At 37.7% G+C, this 25,083-nt stretch overlaps 1 protein-coding gene across 1 annotated transcript in view; it reads left to right on the top strand.

Annotated features, from left to right (window-relative positions):
• The window catches only part of Arhgef9 (Cdc42 guanine nucleotide exchange factor 9), a 542,919-nt gene that overhangs the window by 22,278 nt on the left and 495,558 nt on the right, over positions 1-25,083 (top strand). The gene's annotated exons all lie outside the window — the stretch shown is intronic.

Genomic DNA, 25,083 nt, shown 5'->3' on the forward strand with positions numbered 1-25,083 from the left:
ATTCATGGGGATGGTAAAGTCAGGGAAGCCTGGGTTCCTGAGCTATTACTTGCCCTTAAATCAACCAGACCATGGGCAACTCCCTCCTCCTTTGCAAGTCAGAATATTAAGTTACCTCAGGGTGACACATTGAACTTTTACAGCTACCTAAGTCCAGTTCATGCCATATTGTTTCTAAGTTGACCTGAAATGGAGTTCTATTAGTATTTTTGTGGTACCCACATGACTGGAACATTGGACCTATTGGACAAGATGGGTGATAAGAACTTGCCCTGCTTTGCACAGACAGATGGCTACTTTCAGTATAGCCCCCCTGGAGAGCCCTTTGCAGTGCTGGGGGTGAGGGAACCTTCTAACATCTTCCTTTTTATCAGTAATAAACCACTTCAGTTAGCCCCAGGCTGTTATATGGCTTGCTTAAGAGCCAGGGTTGTGCCTAGAGAGTAAGCTGCCTTTATTACCAGTTTTCCTTTAAAGCACATGTAAACCAACAGATAAGGAGCTTTGTGCAAGCCTTTCAGGGACTGCTATGGGTGAGTGGCTAGCTTCCTGCAGCTCCACCCACAAGGAGGGTTCTGGACCCTACTAACTGTGTTTATCCCTCTCTGGATAACTTCCAGATTTTAGCTGGGCTGCATGGCTTCTGGGAAGCAAACCTAGCCACCAGTCAAATCAAGTGACTTAAGGGCAGTACTTTCTAGTTTGCCAAACTCTTCCAGCTCCATTCTCTTCTAGGAGGCCCTAAGAAGCAGATAGATAGAGTAGGTGATTTCATTCACCTATAAACATGAGAAAATGGAGTCATGAAGAAGACAAATGACATACAGATGGTAATATGGACTTCCAAGTCAGTATGGGGCAGGCCAGGTTGGAAGAGAAATTTTATTGCTAATAATTCTCCAAACACAGAATGCATAATATCATTGATATGTGCCAGGCACTACACACATTTCATTTTCTTGTGTAATCCTCACTTTATCCCTATCAGGTTGACATTGTTATTATCCTCATTTTCAGGTAAGAAAACTGAGGCTCAGAGAGGTTAAGAATCTTGCCAAAATTCACACAGCCAGATCACTGGAATCCAAATCTTGTACTTTTTCCATTGCTCTTTAGTAAAGCTGCTGGTCACCAGAATATTAGGGGTGAATCCCAGTAACACCTCCCAGCAGTTGGCCCCAGATCAGGGCATCATAAAGCTAAAAGAGACCTCTGGCTGCCTTCCTTGTACCACTAGAGCCCAACCCAGCCTCCCAGTTCCAAACTTGGGTCAGTATAACAAGGGCAGAGGCCCTTGTGAGCCCAGGGTGGGATTCCCCTCCCCCATTCCTACCCCCAGGCTTAAGGCTCTGGGAATTGTACCCAGCCAGGTGGGCCCAACCCTCCTCCCACTTCAAACTGCTAATAAGCAGCCTGGGAAAGATGATGAATAGCAGAATCAGTCAATAGACGTGAGCACTTAGATGTCTGGAGAATGGGGCCTCCCGCCACTCAGACCTTCACCATCAATTGGAGCACTGCCTCATGAAGAGTTACTTAATTGTAAATCACTTAATAGCCACAGTGGGAAACAGTCTCTTTCTCTGGGAGAATAATTGCTGTCTGATGGGCTCTTGAAGGCTGCTCTCCTCTGCTCCCTCAGTTTCTCTCTTACTTTCCCAATTCCTCTCTCCTGATGCTGAAGCACATCTTCTTTGTGATCCTCACAGCCTATGGGGTGCCTTGTGCAGTGTCCCAAGGGTTCATGTGCTGCACCCATCACCAACAGGAAGAGGATGCTCTGTGGATCACAAATGCAGTGAATTTAAGTGATGTTATATCCTTAAGGGGGCTGAAAATGGATTGGAAATCCATTTCTGTCCACAAATTCAGATGTAGTTGGGGAAGAAATGGTCATTGTTTATTTTACAAAAAGCAACTGAATCCTGACTCCAAACTCCCCATCCTAATAGGAAAGTGGGAAATTCCATGTCAGTCATGACTGGGGGATTCCACCCACTCATGCCTCCCACCATAGGGCCCTCTCTTTCTCTTTCAAAGCACTGGTAATTGTTCCTACATCCCCAGACTCAGAATCTCTCCCTTCCCAGTGGGGGCTGGGAGTGGTAGGAATCTTCTTTTCTCTCTGGGCTTTCCAAAACCTTTCCCTTCTCCCCTTTGACTTTAGGACAATATGTCCTCAGTGGGGTTTTCAGGCTTTTATAAAAGAAAGATGAATTCAGTGGTTTCAGCATGCTGCTTCTTTCATCACTGCAAAATCTCTCTTGCATGGGATCTTTCAAGGGCGTGGTTACCTCCATGGGAATGAGAAGTAGAGACATAGAGAAACAACAGAAACAAACAAACATGAATATTCCCAGAAATTATCCTGCTACATAAAAGATTGCCTCATTGGGAAAAAGTGATTACACTAGCCTAGAATTTAGGAGCCCAGAATTTTAGTCTCTAAATGTCCATAACTCCTGGGAACTTGAGTGATTCCTCAGAACCTCATTTTCCTTAAATATAAATGAGGGTATTGGAGAAGATATAATTTCTTTCTTTACCCTGCCTCTTTTATTGTCAATCTCTCTTACAACATCTGTCCTGTGCCTACTCACATCCACTGGCATAGACTCCTGGAGAAGCTTAAAATGTAAGATGTCAATTTTTATTTTGAGCTAGAAGTGACTTAGTCCCTTGGATTAAGATTGGTACCTGGTCCTATGCCCTATAACACTTCCAGATGTGAAGGCAAAAATAGTGTTCTTTGGGTCAACAAATACTATCGGCCACCGGATGATGTGCCTGGCACTGTTATAAGTGCAACAATGAACATGAAAGATAAAGCCCTTCTCAGAGACCTTAAGTTGTTTTTTTTTTTTTTTTTTTTTTGGCGGGGGGAGGTGGGGGTGACAGACACTAAACAAAAAACACAGTATGTCAGATGGTGATAGGTGCAATTTAAAATGAAATGGTCAGAAAGGACTTGTTGAACAAGTCATATTCCAGAGAGGAGCTAAATCTCTGAGGTGAGAGCAGATAATGATAAAATAGATAAAATAGGAATAACCAGGAGCCCAGTGCTAGTGAAGTAGAGTGAGTGAGGGGGGAAGTGATAGGAGATGAGATCACACATATAGTACTGGACCTGAGAAAATTAAAAAGGACCTTGTAGACTATTTTAAAATGTTGGCTCTTGTCCTGACATGGCAGAGTGACATGAACTGACTCATGTCCCCTGGAGTTGTCACTTTTTTTTTCCAGGCTCAATAGCTTCAGTTCTATCTTAGTTTGCTCAGGCTGCTATAAAAAATTACCATCAATTAAGTAGTTTATAAACAACAGAAATTAATCTCTCACAGTTTTGGAGTCTGGGTAGTTTAATATCAAAGCACGGATAGATTTGGTGTCTGGTAAAGACTCGCTTCCTCACTGCTTTGTTCTCACATGGTGGCAGGGCAAACTCTCTCTTTCGGGTTTCTTTTAGAAAGGCACTGATTCCATTCATGAGGATGCATCCCTCATGACCTATTCACTTTCTAAAGGTCCCACTTCTTGACAATATGACATTGGAGTTAGGTTTCAACATAAGAATTTGGGTAGTACACATACATTCAGACCAAAGCAAATTCTTACCAAACTTTCCCCATGTGCCCTTGGTCTTAACCCCCTTTCCAGTCCTTTTGCTCCCTCCAGGACATGTCCTGATATATTTTGGCCCTCTTCCAATATGGTTCCCAGAATAGGACATAGTTTTTTTAGGGACTCCCCAACCTAGGCACAGCTGTGTGGAGCCATTGCTTTCCTTGATATTCACCAACACCCTTTGAATACTGACATTCTTTTAGGAAATGAATAAGATTTAAAAAGATACCACCAAAGAACAGGTAATTCTATTCATTTTAATATGCTGTAAATATTTTGGACTAATTCATTGAGGACAAATTCACTATCATTCTTTCTGGAAATGATAAGAGGCTAAGTGGTATTGTAAATTTTAGAGTCAGACATGGGTCCTATCCCCAACTCCACAACCTACTCTCTGTGTGACTGGGGATAAATTAGACCTCTAAACCTCATCATCCTCACCTGTAAAGTAAGAAAAATAATCTGTACCTTGTCATGTTGATTAGCAATACTGTGTATAAAGCCTCTTTCTCTACTGTCTGGCCCATTCAGGCCCTGCTCTGATAGTGGCCAAACTTAGCTATCACAAGTCTCATAAACAGTCTCATTTTGAATTCTTGGTAGGTATGTATCCTGTAGCAGGAGAGAATCTCTTCAATCTGGTCACCTAATGTGAAGGTATCAGCATCTGGGGAAGTAATAATATGAATCCTTCTTGTTTTTCCCAGTGATCACTGAGAGTGTCCCAGAGCTCCCAGGGGAACAAGTGATCAAGTTCCAATGCCCTCACCCTGAAAGAAGGTGTAAATGGAGACTTCAAGGGGACAGTGGCAATTTTTATTTTACCATAATTTGGAAACCATGAGATCCAGGAGACCTGTAGCAGGTTGTATCTGGGAAGGCAAGTTTAGCTCTGAGTTTCATTATTAGGATTAAAGCAATCATCTTAGTAAAGGGGCCTACAGTAGGCATCAGAAGCTTAGTGCCAAAGGAGGAGGCAAGCATGGAACAGTGGGACCAAATATGTAAGTGTAAAGGAGATGATAATGGCTGGTGTTCCATGCTAGTGCTGGGCTTTTGTGAGTCCCTGAAGGCTTTTGTGGGAGTAAGTGAGCTGTATCTTTTACAGTGTGCACAGGGGACCCAACAAGATATGTTCCTCAGGGTCTCTATGTTGATGACTATTTTTAGGGTATCTCAAGTTCTAAAGTCAAGTATTTGTAAGATATTTCTAGTTCCACCTCTGGGGTTGACTTAGTGGGAGGCCAGTCTGAAGATAAAATCTGCTCACCTGGAAGTTGAAATAATGGCTTTTGGCAGGTCTGGGCTGAGAGTAATCAGAGTAATTGGCAAGTCCTTGAGAACCTGGATAGGTCTGCCCTTAGTCCTGAATACGTTTTCTCACCTGCTAAATGAGAACAATAATGCCGGCTCAGCCTCCCTCCCAACAATCCTGTGCTCCAGAGCAGGCCCTCCTCATTTTCCCCACTAGACACTAGATATAAAAGTACTTTATAAAAATTGTAAAGGCTATAACAATGTAATGACTCAAATACTGTGGCACTGGTTGTCTGCTCTCTCTGAGCTCAGCTCTCTCACTAGGCCAGGGCCCTGTGAAAAGTCCTTTGTACCTACAAGCAATTAGACCTAACACTGTGATAGCCCACTCATTGGACATGGTGGATTAAGAGTCTTATTTTAACTCTTTTTTTTATAATTAAAAAAACGGCCATACTTAGAGGAATTCATTTTCTTGATGCTACCAACTCCTCAATTTCATTTTCTTTGTTTCTGTCTCTCAGTATTCTGTTTTCTCTGCCTCTCTCTGTCTCTATCATTCTCAGAACCAAGGTTGAGGAAGTTTTGGATTGGCTAGAGGATCATATAGAGAACAGATGGCTTCATGTAGCTCCATCCTTGGCTAGCCATATTCATGGCAGCTACTTATTTAGGCTAATTATGGAAAGCTAGTGAAAATGGTCCGTTGCTTCCCAGATCCTGGATCATGAATCAGTGAGTATCTTCTCCATAACCTTAGATGGAGCTGATCTCCAGAGAGTAGAATTCAATAGCAGAAGGAGTAGCCACCTGTCAATCCTGGGAATTAGATCAGAGACTTGCCTTTCTGGTCCTAACATGCCCATCTGTGTTACTTTGAGTACTTCCCTTACTTCTCTGGGCCTCAGCTTCATCATCAATTGGGTGAGAATATGGATCACTGCCCTGACTGAAAATTGTAAAGGGAAGTATTAGAATGGTTATCATTATTACTGGCATTATCTCTGTGGCTTGTATTATCAAAGAGAAGACTAATTCTTCAAAATGAAAATATTTTTCTTCCCTTATGCTAAGTCTGAAAGTTTGTGCTGTAGATGATATAGATGGATAAGCAATAGTGTGCCAGAGCCAGCTTGAATTGGGGGTGCTGGAGGTTGTGGCTCAGTGCTTGCCTAGCACGATTGAGGCACTAGGTTCGATCCTCATCAGCACAATAATGAATAAATAAATAAATAAATGATTTTTTAAAAAAGAATACTTAAAAACAAGCCAATTGTGCATATCTCTTTCTAATACCACATTCAATGACATCCCATTGGTGAATTGAATTAGTCTATAATGGGAGTAATTTACATCACAGAAATCAGCAAACACTGTAAGTCAGCACTTTATATATATATATTTTTTTCAGAGATCTAGACCTGTCTTAGTTATAAAAGAACTGCTGAACTATTAGTACTGTGTGTGTGTGTGTGTGTGTGTGTGTGTGTGTGTGCATATATGTTGGTAGTAAGATAAGCAGGCATATGACTATAATAGATAAAAGTATTAAATTGAACTATGTGAGTGTAGTTTGTGTCATTCAAAACTAGCCTAGTATTGTCAATTTTACAGGGTTCAATCTAACAGAATGTTATTTATTTCAAAAGGAATTAACTGGGCTTGTAAAAAGAATTTTCCAAGGCCCTTCAGATGATCTGAAACTGGGCTGGAGTTAGGTTGTTCTGGCCCAGAAGTCTTCATTGTCTTCATTAATCACTTCCCTGGGCCTTTCAGAGGACCTGTTTATCCTCTGATTCCTTTTGAAAATGGCTAAGACTCTGACATGTGAACCACAGTACCAAAGGAGTAGGATAACCACCTGTCTTTTGTCTCTTTTTCACTTTTACTTCTAAGTTGAAGGTTAGAATCCAGGTTATTCCCTTAAGTCTTACTCTCATTATTCATTCTCTCCCTCCCTCCCTCTGTTCCTCTCTCTCTCCCTCTCTCCCTCCTTCTCCCACTCCCGCTCCCGCTCCCTCTCCCACTCCCTCTCCCTCTTCCTCTCCCTCTCTCTCCCCCCATATTTCTCATAATCACCACTCTGTGTCTTGCATTTTGAGAGTACCAGAGATTAGAACATGTCTAGAGGAAAGCAAAGGAAAATGAATATAATTGTTGGAAATAGGATCCCTGAGGAAAAGTGAAAGGAATTTTTCCTTGAGAAAAGAAGTCTGGTTGTCAACAGAATAACAGGCTTCATGCCTTTTTCCATTTCCTGAAGCTAGAAGAATTCAACATTTCAGTTAATGATATTACCAGCCAACCAGGCTTTTAAAAATGAGAGTCATCATTGATTTTTTTTTTCTCTCAGTCTCCATGTCTGATTATTACCTGAATTCTGTTGATTCTTAAATATAAATAGCCCATGAATCCATTTCTTCTTCATCTCAGTTACCATGTTCCTAGGTTAGACCATCATTCCTGGCCTCTGCTACACTCTGCTCTTAGATTGTGCCACCAGAATATTCTTTGGAAATCACCAACTGCTCAAGTTATGCCTCTTGTGTAGTCAGTATTGTCTATGAAATTAAGAATGACTTCCTCAGCCTGGCATTCAAAGGCTTCTACCCTCCTGTGTAGCCCCAAATCCCATCACTTAATATACTAAATGGATCAGCTGTGTCCTCTGTGGCCCTCATTTTTACAATTACACAGCCTTTATACATGCTCTTCCCTCCCTGTAGACTTCCATTAGGTTGACCACTTGAATCCTATTTCTCTCTCATTATGCCTCCTAAATGCCAGTTCCTACTGGCCTCTATACTATGATGGGTTCATTTGTTCTTCTGAACCCTATAGAAATTCATTTGCCTCTTTCTGTTGGCACCTTAGTGGTAAAAGTAGCAGCTTTTGAGCTACACTGTGTAGGTCTCAATCTTTATGTTTATGAAGCACCATTCACAACAGTCAAGACATGGAATCAACCAAGCATTTGTCAACAGATGAATGGGTTAAGAAAATGTGATACACACACACACACACACACACACACACAGAGAGAGAGAGAAATATATTTAGCCTTAAAAACATGAAATTCTGGCATTTCTAACAATATGAATGGTCATCAAATTACAGAATACAATCATTCTGTAAAGTGAAATAAGCCATTCACAAAAAGACAATTACTATATGATCTCACTCATATGTGGACTCTTGAAAATTTTATTGTACAGAAATTGAGATTAGGAATATTTCCCAGAAGGTGGGGAGAGTAGAGTAGAGGAGCAAATGGGGGAGAAAGTTGTTAACTTAGCAATGAATACTAAGTTATAGTTAGATAGGAGAAAGAAGTATTGATGTTTTATCGTGTGGTAGGATGATTATAGATAGCTAAAATACATTGTCTATTTAAATGTAAAAATCTAGAAGAAATGATTTGGAATGTTTTCACTATATGGAAATAATAAATTCTTATTGTGATAGATATGATAATTGCTCTGATTTGATCACACAATGTACACATGTATCAAAACATTACATTGTACTCCATACAGTTTTACAATTATTATGTCAATTAAAAATAAATTGGGAACAGAGGATTTGAATAGACTGTTCTCCAAAGATGTACAAGTGGCCAATTAGCTAAATGAATAGATTTTCAACATCATTTATTCTTTAGGGAAATACAAATCTAATTTCAATTCAGTACTCTTTCTTACCAATAATTAAGGCTGTAATTAAAAAACAGAAAAGAAAATATGACAAGGATGTGGAGAAATTAGAACACTTATTGGTTTCCTCATTGCTGACAGGAGTGTAAAATAGAACAGCTGCTGTGAATAAAAGTTTCACTGTTCCTCACATAGTTCCCAAAATACTATGTTTAATAGTTACCATATGACCCAGAGTTTCCAACCCTAGATATTTACTCAGAATAATTGAAAACATATGTCCACATGAAAACATGTATATGAATGCTTATAGCAGAAATATTCATAATGGCTTGAAGATGGAAACAATCCAATGTCCATAAAGTGATTAATGGGTGAACAATATATGGAATATCCATGCAATGGAATTTTATTCAACCATAAATGTAGTGAAGTTCTAATACATGCTATATAATAAATAAACCTTGAAAACATTGTGCTAAGTGAAATAAGCCAGACACAAAAGTCCTCATATTGTATGATTCCATTCCTGTAAACTATCCAGAATAGACAAATTTATACAGCTAGAGAGCTGATTAGTGATTTCAAGGGGTTATGCATAGGAAAAATATAAAGTGGCAGGAAATGGGTATATACTTTCTCTTTGGGGAGATGTTTGATTCTGAATTTAATGGTGATGGGTGCATATCTCTGTGAATATATAAAAAACCCAGAATAGTACCCTTCAAAATGATAAATTTGGGGGTATACCAATTACATAATAATAAAAGGCTGAAAACAATATTATAAAATTGTACTTCGGGGTCCTAAACCATATGGAAAAGCAAGGCATTTGACAGTAACAACATAAAGGAGAATAGAAGGAATGCACTATATTGGAGAAAGGAAATTATAATAGAGATGAATTTACACCTAAGGGAAGAAATAAAGACAATCAAAATGGTAAATAAAAAGGCTCATTTGAAAAAAAAAGCTATAAATATATTTGTTCCCTTCTTTATTGTCTTCACTTATTTAGAAATACATAATTTCATGTAAGACAATAATTATAAAACACTGCTTAAAAAGTATAATACGGATAATACTAATGGCATAAAAAAGAGGGAGAATGAAACTATGTAGGCAAGAGGTTTCTATGCCTTGCTAGAATTTTCCAAAATAGACTTTGATGCATTATGATGTATTTTTTAAGTCCTCAGAAAATAATAAGAACTTATAAATAACTCAAAAGTTATACTTAAAACATTAATTAGTATTGTACGTTAGGAAATATCCAGTTATGATAAAAGAACATATTAAAGGAGGAACAGAGGAAAGTATAATTGTGGGACATATAAAAAACAAAAAAGAAAAATGGCATATAAAGGTCCAAACATATCAATGGTAATATTAAATGTGAATGCAGCTGGGTGCTGGGGCACATCCCTGTAATCCCAGAGGCTTGGGAGGCTGAGGCAGGAGGATTGCAAGTTCAAAGCCAGCCTCAGCAACTTGGTGAGGCCTTAAGCAACTTAGCGAGACCCTGTCTCTAAATAAAATATTAAAAAGGGCTGGGATGTGGCTCAATGGTTAATCACCCATGGGTTCAATCCCCAGTACCAAAAAAAAATGTGAATGAATAAAAAAATTCATGATCAAACTTTATGCTCTTCACAGGAGAAAGAAAATTAGATTCAAAGACATAAATAGATTGAAAATAAAAAGGATATAAAGAAGGATATACTGTATAAACAGCAATCAAATGAGAGCCTGAGTGACTTTATTAATGAGACAAAAACTGTCAGCATAGATAAATATCATCATTTTGGAATAGTAAAGGTAGCAGAATATCCCAATAATATAGAAGAACTGAACAAAAGCATAAATCAACTAATCTTAACAATCCATATAACATTTCATTCAATAACATCCAAATACACATTCTTTTCAAGTGAACTTGCAACACTATCTAGTATAGACCATAACAGAAGTTTCAGTAGTTTTAGGATTAAATTATACACTTTATACTCTCCCACCAGAAATGAAATTAAAATAGAAATAAACAACAAAATAAAAGTTGAAAAATTCACAAATATGTGGAATTTTAAAATACACTCCCCCAAAAACCAGTAGTTTGAAGGACAAATCACAAATAAAATTTAAAAAATGATTTTAGATAATTGGACATTATTCCCATGTACATGTATGATTACACAACTAGTGTGATTCTACAACATGTACAACCAAAAGAATGAGAAGTTATACTCCATTTATGTATAATATGTCAAAATGCATTCTACTATCATGTATAACTAATTAGAACAAATTAAAAAACTGAAAAAACACTAACATAACACAAAAATTTATGTGATGCAGCAAAAGTAGTTTTGGGGAATTTATAGCTATAAATGTCTATATCACAAAAGAAGAAATATCACAAATAAGTAACCTATCCTGAAGCAAGAAGGAAGGAAATAATGATTATAAATAAGGCAATAAAATACACAACAGTAAAACAAGGAGAAAAATCAACAAAATCAAAAGTTGATTTTTGCAAAAGTTAGATAACATTGACAGACCCATTGCTAGACTGACCAGGAATAAAAAGAAGAAGACTCAAATTATTTAATCAAGGGATATCATTACTGATCATACAGAAATCAAAATATTATAAAGAATACATGAACATGTAAATAAGTAAATGAAATGAATGAAAATTCCTAGGAAGACACAAACATCTTAATCTCAAGGAGAAAGAGAATATCTGTATAAACTTATTACAAGAAAAAGCACTGAATAAGTAGTCAAAAATTTCCCATAAAGAAAAAACCCAGACCAAAAGGCAGGGGTTGTGGCTCAGTGGTAGAGCACTCGCCTAGCGTGTGCAAGGCCCTGGGTTTGATCCTCAGCACCACATAAAAATAAATAAATAATAAAACAAAGGTATTGTGTTCAACTACAACTAAAAAAATAAAATATTTTTTAAAAAGAAAAAAAAAATAAGAAAAAACCCAGACCAAGATAACTTGATATCAAATTGATACACGTTTAAGGATACAACGTTTTTATAATTAGATTCATGGTTCCTAGCTAAAAAGATATGTTTCATCAATTCTTCCTGGTTTATGAACATCCATTCCATTGGGAAATCTTAGTCTGAACATTCTTTTTATTTATTTATTTTTATGTGGTGCCAAGGATTAAACCCAGTGCCTCACACATGCTAGGCAAGCCTCTGCCACTGTGTTACAGCCCCAGCTCCTGAACATACTTAAGAATCCTCCAGAAGCAGCTGACTTCAGAGGTAGGCAGCTTGATGGATGTCAAAATGGTGTTAAATTTTGTTTCTTTAATTTTATTTATTCTTTACTTCCTTTACTCTTCTACTAATCTGCCTATTATTCTACCTTGAAACTCTCTGAAACACTATTATACTCTCCCTTATTTTCAGTGTATTATTTCTTATCCACTATGGTCTCCAAAAGGAGCCCACTTAAGGAAGAAAAATAACCTCTCATATGTTTGTGCAAAATAGTGCTCTGAATCTAATGTATTCCTAGAATTACCATCTCTTTCCTGAGTTGGCTAACCAAAAAATTAAAGGCTGCCTTTATATTTATAATACTTCAGAAGACCAATTCCCTTTAACAGGCTCCTTCTGTTACTTAGATTTCCCTGACATCATCAATCCAATATTTTAGTCTTGCAAAAATTGGAAATTGATCTCATATCAACAAAGTTCTTCTGCTGATTTCATTAAAATATGGTCAGCAAGGCCTAGGTATTCAGGAATAAGCACAAATTATAGTACCATGATAGCTAAAATAGTCAATTTTCTCCCTTCAGAGACTCTTCAGCCTTTGTAGGAATTGTTTAATTTTCCTGAAGGCATTTGATCCTCTTTAGGAACACAAAGTTGACTCAATTGTGTTATAATAAATAATATTTAAATTCCCATATAATCTGTGCTCCACTAGGATACTCTTTTTACTTTTCTTTTGATAATTTTCATATTATATAATATTTATAATTTTAAATGGTTTTTAGTTATTTACAATCTTGTGAAAACTTTCCCTTTATTTCCAAAACATTTTTATTACCACACATATACAAATTTAAAAAAAAAACGGTACCTACTAAGCAGTCACAACTTATTCCTTTACCCCCTAGTACCTGTCAACTACTAATTCAGTTTCTTTCTCTATATATATTTGTCTATTCTGGAAAATTCAAGGGGAATAATAAAATGAGTATAATTTTGTGTCAGGATTCCTTCACTTAGCAAAATGTTTAAAAGGTTCATCAGTTTGTAGTATGTATCAGAGCTTTATTTATCTTTAGGATTGAATAATATCACATTGTATAGATTATGCCACAAGATATACATCCATTTGGTATATTTTTATATGAACATCAGGCTTATATCTGCCTGTGATACATTAACGTATCCTGTGTATTCGCCACAATTATTATAGTTTTTTTCAGATATTTAAAATTACTATCCCTTCTGTAACTTTTATTTCCTTAAAAACAATACCAAGAAGCTTCCAAAATAAAATAAACAGATAATTCAGCAAAACTTCCTGGAGGGAAAAGTGATTTTCTCCCTAGGAATATTCTATGATTTACAGTTCTCATAATGGGAATGATAAAACTAGAAAACGTGATTCAAAATTTGTCTCTGACTTAAGCTAAAGCCATTAAATTGCTTCCATTCTGGAAGCCCAACAAACTAGTCTAAACTTATTAATAAGATTTGTTATGGAGAATTGCATAACCTTATATTTCCTCATAGCCAACACAATGGGATTTTGTGTTATAGCAAAGCATTTCTTGTTGAATCTATATAAATACTACATGAAGAATTGAGCAGTCTGTGACTAAGCTAAAAGTAAAATCCACCTGACTCTCAGAAACAGACCCAGATGAATTCTGGGATGTGTTTTATTGGCCTAGGTGTCATAAACTATACCCCTGTCTTCAAGACCCATTACAAAAACTAATAGTGATTTTCTATCTGACAATTTTATTACAGTTGGCCAATATATCCTATACAGAGTCTTAAATGTTACTAAGCAGTTTTCATCCAGTCATGTGTTTCAAAAACTCATCCTACAACAGGAGAAGAAAGGATGATCCCTGGTTAAACTACAGGTAATATTGAATGAACACACCTAACACAATATCAGCAATGGCGAAAATCTGGATATTATAACTGATGTCTTATAGCTTAACTTAATTTGTTATTGTACAAAAGCGAACTGAAAAGGAAAAAAGATCATTCAGACATTCAGAAGTATAGCTAAATCCTGTTTTTCTCATATAGAATATAAATAATCTCACAGAATACCCACCTCAGATAAGTCTCTCTGAGAACATGAGAAAATGAGACAAAGCAAGACATTTCATAATTTTGTCTAAGCCCATACAAAAATAAGTTCACTGTGCTACCCACAATTACCAAACATCCCAGACCTTGATCAAAATGAATGATTGCCACTTCTTTACCCAATTTTATTTTATCTTCACTCTTATCTCCCTTCCCTAATGATATGACTTATTGAGATGTATAATCTTAGAACAGCCCTAGATTTCTGACATCATATAATCTAACACATTCACTTATTTATTTATATCCCTCTCCAAATCACCCAACCAAATCCCAAATCCTATACAGTAGTTCCATTTTACCTATGGGAGCTGTATTTTAAGATCTTCATTGGAATGCCTAAAACCATAGATAGCACTGAATCCTTTAGATACTGTTTTTGTCCTACGCATACATACCAATGATAAGATTATACATTAGGCATAATAATAGATCAACAACAATAATGGAACAATTATAACAATATGCTACAATAAAAGTCCTTTAAAACTTATGAAATATCAATTTCTGGAATTTTCCATTTAGCATTTTCAGAGTTCACTTGAATGAAACTGTGGAAAGTGACACCATGGATGGGGGAAAAACCTTGTTCTTACATGTCTGACTGAGACACCCTATGACTCCCCATGGTGTGTGTTTTCACTCTTTGCAATGAGTAATAAACTTAGTTTGTTTACCTACAGGTGTGTACCAACAGGTCTTGTACTGAAGGATAGCAACAATGGATACAAGACTTCTTTTGAGATGACAAAAATGTCCTCAAATTAGCTTAAGATGATGATTGGGTTAACACTTTCTTCTTCTTCTTTCTATCTATGGCAGGCATAACACAGAGTAAGTCATCCTATACAGCCTCTTGATTTCTTGCTCAGGGATAAAAGAGGGTGCAGTATAGGACAAAATCCACTAACTCCTCATAATAATAGTGATTGCTTACCTGTCCACCCAACAGCAGAATTTTCTGTCTTTCTGATCCTCCTGATTGTGTGACCTTTGGCATTGTCCTTCTCTTCTCTGTGTCTTAGCTTCCTCTTTCTCCAGATTCTCAGGTTTACCATAAGGAAGCATGAGAGAAGGCGAGAATGTTGGAGCATCTCTTAGAAATTATCACATGCTCAGGAAATGCTTGGAAATGCAACGTGGTTTGATTTTGGTTTTTAAAGACTTCCCTCTGAAAATTGGGATTTAGACAATTCTGCCTTGCTAGCCACTTTGTGACTGAGGGGGTAGGTAGGAACAAAGTTCTTCTGTGCACTCATCTGGGTTGGGGGCTTATGTGGCTAGACAGAGTTGGTTTTTGTCTCAAGGCTAGTCAAACTTACTAGATGGCTTTGTTCATCCTATTTTTTGAGGGGGCTGTTGAGGGAGGAAGGGCAGAAGAAGAGGACTGTGGGCACAAATATGCTTGTATCTAATAACTCACAAGCTCCTCAGTTCAGAAGGGGTCAAAATAGGCAGTATTCTACTTGCTCCCATTGCATCCTGCTCAAAAAGATAGAAATCAATGGGAGTTTTCAAGACTATTCCCTTAGGCACCCTTTCTAATGTTTAAATAAAGTTACATTTCAGAGCTGGAAAGCAGCTTAGTTCCATTTTACACTTAGGAAAGCTGAGGCCCAAAGTTGAAATATGGAATGGATGTGGTTTAGCACAATAAGGACTGAAGTCATACTGTTTGGGTTTAAATACTAGTTCTGCCCACTTCTTGGATATATGGATATGGACAAGCTATATCTCTTTTGGAGCTTCAGTTTCCTCTTTCATAAAATGAGAGTCACATTAAGAGTGTCTTCTTTACAAAATTGTTGTGAGTACTGAGTGATATAATTTAGTGAAAGTTTCTACATCTGTGGCAGACACAGAGTGAACCCTAATGAAATGGCAAATGGTAGGGAATTGATTTCTCACCAAACACTGGAATGCAGCCTAGGCTTCTTTTTTTTGGTAGTTATAGATGGACACAATGCCTTTATTTTATTTGTTTATTTGTAGGTGGTGCTAAGGATAGAACCCAGTGCCTTACACATACTAGACAAGCACTCTACCACTGAGCTACAGCCCTAGCCTTGGCCTAGGCTTCTTGACTTTCCTCTCATTTTTAATAATTACATTCATTCCATACACTTTAAAATATACCAGTTTTAACTTCTCAGTCCCAGACTCCTCATTGAGGGACCATGTGTTATGGACCCATGCTTACCTTCACTTTGATATACTGTTATTGTTTTCCACTTTTCATCCTTTCCTTTCTTTCAATCATTTTACTGAAGAATCTGAGGCTGTCCAAAGCCTATTTTTCTCCACAATGATAAATAGAACTTGTGGCACTTAGGGTAGCTAGAGAAATGAGGAAGGGATCACAAGTTAGGAGCCCAGCACAAATAAGCAATTGAAGCCTCTTGTTATGGACTCCAGTAGGGAGAGTGTTCATCCTGATTCAACAGAAGGTCACACTTAGCCAATTCTGTCTGGACTGTAAGGGGATCTGCTGCTGGGAAACAACATGGCCTATTGGCAATGTAGAAGAGAGGGGTGGAATGCAAATACACAGTTGTGGTTAAGGACACCCTCCATTTTTACCTTCTTCTCAGTCTCAGACTCCTAATTGAGAGCATTATTATGGACCATGGTGACCTTCACTTAAGGAAAACCCACTAATGTTTGATGCCAAACAATTCCCTCTATAATGAGTGATTCACTGAAGGCCACATGGCCAGTGTTTGAAGGCTATATGCTATTAAAATCACTCCCTTCTTGAGAGCTGCAAATGTGCCTGGTGCTTTAAGTGTACTCATTTGTGTAATCTTTTCAACAACTTTTATGACATAGGTTCTGTAATTAGCCCCATTTTATAGAGGAACATAAATTTCCAAAAGGGGAAGTCACCAGCTCTAGGTACGCAGGTTTCTAACCCAGGGAAGGTTCTTTACTACTTACACCCTTGAATAGGTTGCTTCAGTTTCCTCTTATACAATCTAAAGCTAATGATCATACATTCCTCAGAAGGTTATTATGAGGGTTTAAATGAACCAATGCATGGAAAATAGTTAGTTTTGTACCAGTCATATAGAAAGTGCTCAATAAATATCAATAGGGATGATTATTCTTCCAGTAGTCAGGCTGGACCAGGACTGGCTTGAGTTCATGGCATTTCAGTTCAGTGCTGGCTTTACATTCAGGACAAATCCAAGGCTATAGTCCAGCCTTAGAAAATGTAAATCTGGTGCTTGCAACAGAGTAGGCACACTATAACTTAGCTTCTTCCTTCCATCTCTCCCTCCTTTACCTGTTTTTTTTTTTTTTTTTTTTGACAAATTTAGGGTTACCTCCTATTCTTGGATTCAGTACTTATGTTGATAATTGTACAAATATTTCTAATACAGACTGCTTATGTCTGATCTTAGACACACCATTTCCCTTTTGGGGACGTTGATTTCCTTTCTGAGGAATGGGAAATGAAAGATCTTTTCTTTTTTTAAAAAGAGAGGGAGAGAGAGAGAGAGAGAGAGAGAGCGAGAGAGAGAGAGCGAGAGAGAGAATTTTTTAGTTTTTAGTTTTTGGTGGACACAACATCTTTATTTTATTTGTATGTGGTGCTGAGGATTGAACCCAGTGCCTCATACATGTTAGGCGAGTAGCTACTGCTTGAGCCACATTCCCAGCCCATGAAAGATCTTTTCTGTTCTAAGATTCTGTGATTCCATCTCATCCTCTCCTTAGCTTATTTTTCTTTCCTTCCATTCTTTTTTTTTTCCTTCTTGTCTAACTTGCCCTCAGTTTGCCCAGTTTTTTTTTTTAATTCTTTAGAAGGAGCTTGCCTTTCTCCACTGTTGAGCCTATGGACACCAAAGCCTGGAGTATCCTAATCTCTAACAGTTCAGACTAAAACCTACTTGCCAGGGGAAGTTACTGTCTGGAAAGCCACAATATCTCCAAATCTCTTTTTTGGGTCAGGCCACAGCTTGTCAGACTAGCCCTGCCCACATTTTAATGGTTTCTTGGACCTATCAAGGAAGGTAGAAGGAACCTGTCATGTCACAGCACCAAGCTGGTGGCCAGTCATTTTTATTACTTTCTCTTTCACTTCCTAGCCCAAGGCCCCAGGACTCTCAAACCACACTGATACCCATTACATTATATATAAGTAGTCCCTTGTTTTAATCCTTCCATCCTCTCCCTTCTCCCTATATCCCCATGCTTATGACAGGTCCTCAATATTCTTGAGCCATGGCTATCTCCCTTCCACCTACTTGGTCAAGGGCAGTATTTGGAGAAAATAGATGTGTTTGTAACCAAATGCCACCCAGAACTGGTTTCTTGAGCCACCTTCAGACATTTAGCACTCACATTCCGTATAGTTGTTCTCTTTCTTAATTCTACCCCAGTACCTCTGTCCTTCTGACTGAGAAGACTTAGGTCACATGAAATGCTACTTTGAAACATTTGTTTTCTGACTATTCTTGTGCTCTGGTAAGGAAGACTGTAAGGAAGTATCCAGGAGCATCTGAGAGTGCTAAGGAGCTAGGGAGCCTTTCTAGTGTTAACTATAACAATAATTCAGGATGACCTTAGACCTAGTTCTTTCCTGGTACTTAATATCCTATCCAGTTCAATCACTGAGATTAGGTTTCATAGTACAGCAAAAAAGAGAATATTTTCTTCTTCTTGTCAAGGTAGCCTTTGAAAATAAGTTAGGGATTGGTTTGGATTTAAAAAATAGGTATTAATATTAATACTAATTTCAATAACAAACACACAGATAGTATTTACCATGAACTAGGCATAATTCTAAGTATTTCACATATAGTAACCCATTTAATTTTCATCATAAACTCTGAAGTTGGAACTCTGACCATGATCTCTATTTTTCATATGGGAAATAAGAGGCATAAGTAGGTCAGGTACCATGCCTAAGACCATGAAGCATGGAAAAAGAGAGGCCAGTATTTGAACCTCGGCATTCTACCTTTAAAAATCCATATGCTATTTGACCAAATACTACATCACCATACTGCATGGTGAGGAGAATGAAGATATTTTCTACTGAAAGTGAGAGCTCCTGTGATTAAAGCCCTGGAAGTCAACTTTGCTAACCCATTACCAGGGGGAGCTGGAGACAGAGAGAAGAGCTGTTAGTCTCACTGGGGAAAAGTCATAAAGACTCAGCCTGAAAAGGGGAAAAAGGGAAAGAACAGTAAAGATAAAAAGTAAAGGAGAAACACAGAAAAAGATGTTGTTTAAAAGACTCAATAGGATATGGTAACAGTAAGAGGAAAACATAAGGACTCAGAAATTTTGAATCTGGGGCATTCTGTGAAAAGGACAATAATTGGTTCAGAGGGAAAGAGTTAGGTTTGGGGAGAATTATTTAAGTTCTAATTTAGACCATTTGATGAAAGGTGAAAACAAGAGCTTGGGATAGGGTCTCATTGGGAGATGGAGAGCTATCTATGTGAGTCAGGATATGCCCAACCTGGTACTGTGTGCTGGGATACCAAGGGGAGTCAAGAACTAATTTCCCTAGATCTCAAATGTAAGCATACATCACATTCATCTGAAGGGCATATTACAACATAGATTCCTAGATGTGTCCACCAGAAATTCTGATTTTCAAGGTCTGGGTGTGTTTGAGAATTCATATTTCATCACCAGTTCCCTGGTGATGCTGATGTTCCTAACATTGTAGCTGCACTTTGAGAATCACTTCTCTAAAGAAACTCTAGACGCATATTGCAGCCTTGTCTGTGTGACAAACTATGATCTCTTTATATTTAGATCTACTCAGACCTTAACAAGTCATGTGATCAAACTAACTTCCAAATATAGTAGTCTCTTCTGCAACATCTCTGACATATGTCATTCAGCATTTTTACTCATCCATTCAACAAGAATTTATCAAGCACATATAAGGAGATACTTCTCTAGCCTCTGAGTGTATGGTGTTAAACAAGCCAGACAATGCAAGATCCATGCTTTCGTGAAGCTTACATTTTAGGCATGATGGTGGGAGAATAACAAACAGAAACAAAAATATTGGATAATGATTAATGATGAACAGAGACAAAACAGGAGTCTGTAAGTTGTTACTTTAAATTGGATAGTCAGGAAGGCCTCTCTGAGCAAGTGACATGTAAGCTGAAGTCTGAGGCACAAGAAGAAAGACAGCCAGGCAACGAAAACTTGGGAAGAAGAACTGGTAGTGAAATAGCCTGAAAGTAATCACACAATTTCAAATAAACAATTCCAGTAACCAACGGATCATTATTTCAGACAAAAGTGCATTATGTAATTGATGTTATCTTTATGCTTAGCTGATATTCCCTGGAACTCAGACTCATAGGCTCAAGCCCATACAAAACAGTATTCTTGGGCTGGGATTGTGGCTCAGTGGTAGAATGCTTGCTTAGCACATGCCAGGGCCTGGGTTTGATCCTCAGCACCAGATAAAAATAAATAAATAAATAGATAGATAAATAAGTAAATAAAGATATTGTGTTCTACTACAACAAGAAAAAATAAAGATTTTTAAAAAACAGTCTTTTCCCTCTGATAATGAGAACCTTTCAGATATTAAAAAAAACAGGGATCACATTCTCCTGAATCTGCTATTTTTTTTTTTCTGTCAAGGATCAGCAAAGACTGAGGGACACATCTTTCAGAGGCTAAGGTCACTTGCCTGAGAGTGCTGCTGCCTGGAGGTTTCCTCCTATCTTCTCTGTGCTCTGCCTTTAAATAAAGAAACCCTTTAACTCTGATGCCTTATCTGATGTCAATGCAGGATCCTGCATTGACAGTGAAAGCCCTTATATACTCACATCCCTGAGATGTAGACACAGGGATTCTGAATTCCAAGAATAGCTGGATTTTAGCCATTGACTGACTGTAGACTCCTTATGAATTACTACCTGGCTGTAATTCCTGGTGTTCACACAGGTATTGGGATGCTTTATCTCTTTCCCTCTTGGAGGGACTGCGAAGACAAAGAGAAGAATTGGAGGTGACCATACTTTGGATAGAAGTCTAACAATGCAAAGATATTGCTATTGTGCTGTGGTCTTAATTTCATTTGGAATTGGTTTCTTAGTGAAACATGGGAGGAATATTAAATTCAACAAGTTACTCCAAAGCTGATACATGGCTCTATGTAGGACATTTGAATTGCTCTTGGAGTACTTTGCTTGGCTGCTGAGCAGATTTTTATCATCAAAAAGTAGTGGCAAAAAGGGAGGCAGGTAGGGCTGGGATTATGGCTCAGTGGTACAGCACTCGCCTTGCATGTGTGCGGCCCTGGGTTCGATCCTCAGCACCACATAAAAATGAGTAACTAAAATGAAGGTATTGTATCCAACTACAACTAAAAAATATGAGGCAGATAGATTTAAGACACCTCATTATTCCTATTCACCTTGATAAAAAGCAACTGAAACAACTAATGGAAACTAAATCATGTCTAATGTGTTGACACTGGGCCATACTTTACCCTGAAGGAGTCAAAAATGGCAGAAACATTATCTATACTCAGTCTCAAGGTGGTGGGGTATGCCACGGAGCATTGATTCATCAAATATATTATAGAACAACTAGTATATACAAGACACTGTTTTAGGTGATTGGGATTTAAAAAGTGAATAAGACAGATACAAATATATTGATGAATGGATAGCAGAATAAATCAGTGGTGAAAAAATACTTAGAGCAAATGAGAATAGAGATAAAACATATCAAAATGTCTGGGACACTATAATGGTGGTTCTAAGAGGAAAGTTCATATCATTGAGTTCATTCATTAAAGGAATAGAAAGATAACAAATAAATAATCAAACATTATATCTCAAGGCCCTAGAAAAAGAAGAACAAACCAATACCAAAATCAATAGAAGACAGGAAATAATTAAAATTTGAGTTGAAATCAATAAAATTGAGATAAAAAATAAAAATAATAATGAAACAAAAAGTAGGTTCTTTAAAATAATTAACAAAAGACTACCTGCACGCCGGTGACCGATCGCCCGCCGGCTGCCAGCGCGACTGGGCGGCTGGAGACCACCCGCCTGCCGGCGACCGACTGCCCGCCCGCTGCCCGCGCAATTGGGAGGCTAGAGAATGCCCGCCCGCAGGCAACCGCCCGCAGGCGTCCGCCCGCGGCCCCCGCGACTGGGCGGCTGGAAACTGCCCGCCTGCCGGCGACCGCGCGGCTAGACCCTGAGGTGCGGCCCAGCAGGTACGACACAGAGACTCTAGGAAGAGGTCTATAGCCAGGCCTTAATGAAGTAGCCAACCGGGAGCTGAAACCAACCAGAGACAGTCCAGTCCCACCCCCCCCTTCGGACACCCCAGCAAGGAGCCTGGGGCCCGCCATAGCAGAGAGGTGACGTCACTGGAGCTCGGCCGTCGGAATTCCTTCCCAGCAGAATCCACTTTAGCAGGCATAGTCTATCAACACAAAGGAGAGACAACAGAGATATACAAAACCAAAACAAATCTATAGGAGAGAGCAGAAACACAGCAATCAAAGAGAGCTGGGAAGTAACGTGAACAACATGAAAAAACAAAGGAAAAAAGGAGTACAAACAATGCAGGACAACTTAAATCTACAGGAGGACCTAGAAGCATCAGAAACATGGATAGGGAAAGAACTCAAGGCATACCTAACTCAGATGGAAAGGAATATTAGAGAAGACATGAGACAGCAAGTCCAAGCAATGAAAGTATATTTTGAAAACGAATTAAACAAACAAATTCAAATGGCAAAGAACAAGCTTTACCAGGAGATAGAGATCTTAAAAAAAATCAAACAGTAATCCTAGAAATGCAGGAAACTATAAACCAAATTAAAAACTCAAACGAGAATATTACAAATAGACTAGATCAAGTAGAAGTCAGAACATCAGATAATGAAGACAAAGTTTATCAACTTGAAAAGAATATAGTCAACACAGAAACGATGCTTAAATCTCACGAGCAATCTATTCAAGAGATATGGGATGTCATAAAAAAAACCAAATTTGAGAGTCATCGGGATAGAAGAAGGCATAGAGATTCAAACCAAAGGAATGGACAACCTATTAAATGAAATAAATCTAGAAAACTTCCCAGAGATGAAAGATGGAATGGATTGCCAAATCCTGGAAGCCTACAGGACCCCAAACATTCAAAACCGTAATAGACCAACTCCAAGACATATAATTATGAAGATAGCCAACATACAGAACAAGGAGAGAATATTAAAAGCTACGAGAGAAAGGAGGCAGATTACATTCAGGGGTAAACCAATTAGGTTAACAAATGATTTTTCATCACAGACTTTGAAAGCGAGAAGATTCTGGAACAGTGTATTTCAAACGCTGAAAAATAATGGATTCCAACCAAGAATACTGTATCCAGCAAAATTAAGCTTCAGATTTGACAATGAAATTAAAATCTTTCATGATAAACAAAAGCTAAAAGAATTCGCAGCCAGAAAACCAGCACTGCAAAGCATTTTGAGCAAAATACTACAAGAAGAGGAATTGGAAAATAGTGCCCAAAACTAACAGTGGGAGAAATCTCAGTAAAGGGGGAGGAAAATAACCAAAAAGTAAAAACTAGCCAAACTAAAATAAATAAATAAATAAACATGACGGGAAGTACAAACCATATTTCAGGTGTAACCTTAAATGTTAATGGCCTAAATTCACCAATCAAGAGACATAGGCTAGTAACCTGGATCAAAAAAACAAATCCAACAATATGCTGCCTTCAGGAGACTCATATGATAGGAAAAGACATACACAGGCTGAAGGTAAAAGGTTGGGGAAAAATCATACCACTCGCATGGCCCTCAGAAGCAAGCAGGAGTGGCCATACTCATATCGAATAAAATCAACTTCAAACCTAAGTTAATCAAAAGGGATAAAGAAGGACACTATATACTGTTAAAAGGAACCATCCACCAACAAGACATAACAATTATCAATTTGTATGCACCAAACAATGGTGCTGCAACATTCATAAAACAAACTCTCCTCAAGTTCAAGAGTCAAATAGACTACAACACAATAATTATGGGTGACTTCAACACACTGCTCTCGCCATTAGACAGATCCTCTAGACAAAAGCTGAATAAAGAAACTATAGAACTCAATAGCACAATCAATAACCTAGACTTAACCGACATATATAGAATATATCAACCATCATCAAGTGGATACACGTTCTTCTCAGCAGCACATGGATCTTACTCAAAGATAGACCATATATTATGCCATAGGGCAACTCTTAGTAAATATAAAGGTGTGGAGATAATACCATGCACCATATCTGATGATAATGGAATGAAACTGGAAATCAATGATAAAAGAAGGAAGGAAAAATCCTACATCACATGGAAAATGAACAATATGTTACTAAATGATCAATGGGTTACAGAAGACATAAAGGAGGAGATAAAAAAATTCTTAGAGACAAATGACAATACAAACACAACATACCGGAATCTATGGGACACAATGAAAGCAGTTTTAAGAGAGAAATTCATTTCCTGGAGTTCTTTCCTCAAAAAAAGAAAAAACCAACAAATAAATGAACTCACACTACACCTCAAAAACCTAGAAAAGGAAGAGGAAAACAACAGCAAATGTAGTAGAAGACAATAAATAATTAAAATCAGAGCAGAAATCAATGAAATCGAAACAAAAAAACCATTGAAAAAATTGATAAAACTAAAAGTTGGTTCTTTGAAAAAATAAATAAGATCGACAGGCCCTTAGCCATGCTAATGAAGAGAAGAAGAGAGAGAACTTAAATTACTAACACACGGGATGAAAAAGGCAATATCACAACAGACACTACAGAAATACATAAGATAATTAGAAAGTATTTTGAAACCCTATATTCCAATAAAATAGAAGATAGTGAAGATATCGATAAATTTCTTAAGTCATACGATCTGCCCAGATTGAGTCAGGAAGACACACACAATTTAAACAGACCAATAACAAAGGAAGAAATAGAAGAAGCCATCAAAAGACTACCAACCAAGAAAAGCCCTGGACCGGATGGGTATACAGCGGAGGTTTACAAAACCTTCAAAGAAGAATTAATACCAATACTTTTCAAGCTATTTCAAGAAATAGAAAAAGAAGGAGCTCTTCCAAATTCATTCTATGAGGCCAACATCACCCTGATCCCGAAACC

Source organism: Marmota flaviventris, chromosome X, assembly GCF_047511675.1.
Source record: "Marmota flaviventris isolate mMarFla1 chromosome X, mMarFla1.hap1, whole genome shotgun sequence".
NCBI lineage: Eukaryota > Metazoa > Chordata > Mammalia > Rodentia > Sciuridae > Marmota > Marmota flaviventris.